Genomic DNA, 2,500 nt, shown 5'->3' on the forward strand with positions numbered 1-2,500 from the left:
ATTAAAAACTTGAAAATTTTCGGCTTTCGCCTTGAACTTAGGACCGACTAACTCGTGATCAACCACTGTTCACACGAAACCCTTCTCACTTCAGTCCTCCAAGGTCTCATTCGATTATTTGCTACTACCACCAAGATCTGTACCAATAGCGGCTCCATGCAGGCTTACGCCAAACACTTCTAAGCACACTATTGTACCCTCCTACTCACTAAAGTTTCAAAATTTATAAATCAATCGAAATTGTTTTATAAATCATCTACTTTAGCGGTAATGTATAGGTATACAACTTAAGCGCCATCCATTTTAAGGGCTAGTTGCTTCGGCAGGTGAGTTGTTACACAACTCCTTAGCGGATTACGACTTCCATGTCCACCGTCCTGCTGTTTTAAGCAACCAACGCCTTTCATGGTATCTGCATGAGTTGTTAATTTAGGCACCGTAACATTACGTTTGGTTCATCCCACAGCGCCAGTTCTGCTTACCAAAAGTGGCCCACTGGGCACATTATATCATAACCTCAACCTTCATATCAAGAAAGGTGAGGTTCTTACCATTTAAAAGTTTGAGAATAGGTTAAAATCGTTTCGACCCTAAGGCCTCTAATCATTCGCTTTACCAGATAAGATTATTTTATATAATTTTTAAATGCACCAGCTATCCTGAGGGAAACTTCGGAGGGAACCAGCTACTAGATGGTTCGATTGGTCTTTCGCCCCTATACTCAATTCTGACAATCGATTTGCACGTCAGAACTGTTTCGGTCTTCCATCAGGGTTTCCCCTGACTTCAACCTGATCAAGTATAGTTCACCATCTTTCGGGTCACAGCATATATGCTCAAGGTACGCTCCAGTTAGAGGTATAAATAATAATAAATTATCATTATACATAACTATATGGAACGCCCCGGGATTGAATTAATTGACTATTTAAGAAAATAGACTAAAAATTAATCCCATTATATTTTTAAGTTAAGTTAATTATGCCATAAGTTTAATATAACTCAATGACTTGCACATATGTTAGACTCCTTGGTCCGTGTTTCAAGACGGGTCCCGAAGGTATCCTGAATCTTTCGCATTGTTAATCATATAAATGCATACAAATAAATATTAATATCATAGATATTAAATTTTTTGTAAAATTCAAAAAATGAATTTTAGCATTATATATAATAAAATCTATCAACACTTTATCAAATCATTAGTATTTATTCTATGTTAATATGCTTAAAAAGCAAATTAATTTAAATAAACTTAATATCACCAATGATCTTTTGATAAATACTTTTATTATGTTAATAGATTACAATGTCCTTATATGAAAAAAATGCACATTATTTTTAATTATTTAATGATGAATTTTTCATAATGGATATTCAGGTTCATCGGGCTTAACCTCTAAGCAGTTTCACGTACTATTTAACTCTCTATTCAGAGTTCTTTTCAACTTTCCCTCACGGTACTTGTTTACTATCGGTCTCATGGTTATATTTAGTTTTAGATGGAGTTTACCACCCACTTAGTGCTGCACTATCAAGCACACGACTCTTTGGAAATATCTTTCTAGTAATCATTAACGTTATACGGGCCTGGCACCCTCTATGGGTAAATGGCCTCATTTAAGAAGGACTTAAATCGTTAATTTCTCATACTAGATATTAAGATATTCCATACACTGCATCTCACATTTGACATATAGACAAAGTGACTTAGTGCTGAACTATTTTCTTTTCGCTCGCCGCTACTAAGAAAATCCTTGTTAGTTTCTTTTCCTCCCCTCATTAATATGCTTAAATTCAGGGGGTAATCCCATATGAGTTGAGGTTGTTTTAAAATATTTTTTATCTTCTCACAATTTAATAAATAATTTATATCATCTTTTCATCTCTATTTTTCTTTTTTCCTTTTATATAAATATATATTATAAATAATAATTATGTAAAATGAGGCAATTCTAGAATAAAAAAAATTAATTTTTATGCTAGACATTCCTCCTTTAATTACATATATAAATTAATATTTTATATATATATAAATAATATGAAAATTTTTTAAAGAGAATACTTAGATTCAAAATTTTTTTATTTCATTTTATTTGAGAGGATTTTTTTTTTTTTAAGAATATATTAATAAATAAAAAATTCATTATATATCTTTATTTTTTTGCTATTAATATTATGAATTATTTAAAATCCAATAATATACACATTTGCTTAAATTCAATTATTTTTATAAAAGAATAAGCAACTTATTTAGCATAGTCTTACAACCCTCAACCATATGTAGTCCAAGCAGTACTTTAAAATTTAATTTAATGTACATAACAGCATGGACTGCGATATGCGTTCAAAATGTCGATGTTCATGTGTCCTGCAGTTCACACGATGACGCACAGTTTGCTGCGTTCTTCATCGACCCATGAGCCAAGTGATCCACCGCTTAGAGTATTTTTTTATTTATTTTTATTTATAACAAATGTCAATTTTTTTTTTGCATATA

General features: G+C 31.5%; 1 non-coding gene and 1 pseudogene across 1 annotated transcript; both read right to left on the reverse strand.

Annotated features, from left to right (window-relative positions):
- LOC128871427 (large subunit ribosomal RNA) overlaps positions 1 to 1,828 on the reverse strand; it is a 4,517-nt pseudogene extending 2,689 nt beyond the window's left edge.
- Positions 1,829 to 2,267: 439 nt separating this feature from the next.
- LOC128871425 (5.8S ribosomal RNA) lies at positions 2,268 to 2,448 on the reverse strand. The gene has a single exon (XR_008455968.1). It is a non-coding gene; the product is annotated as a 5.8S ribosomal RNA (ribosomal RNA).
- Positions 2,449 to 2,500: the final 52 nt, after the last annotated feature.

Source organism: Anastrepha ludens, unplaced genomic scaffold, assembly GCF_028408465.1.
Source record: "Anastrepha ludens isolate Willacy unplaced genomic scaffold, idAnaLude1.1 ptg000106l, whole genome shotgun sequence".
In the NCBI taxonomy this organism is placed as follows: domain Eukaryota; kingdom Metazoa; phylum Arthropoda; class Insecta; order Diptera; family Tephritidae; genus Anastrepha; species Anastrepha ludens.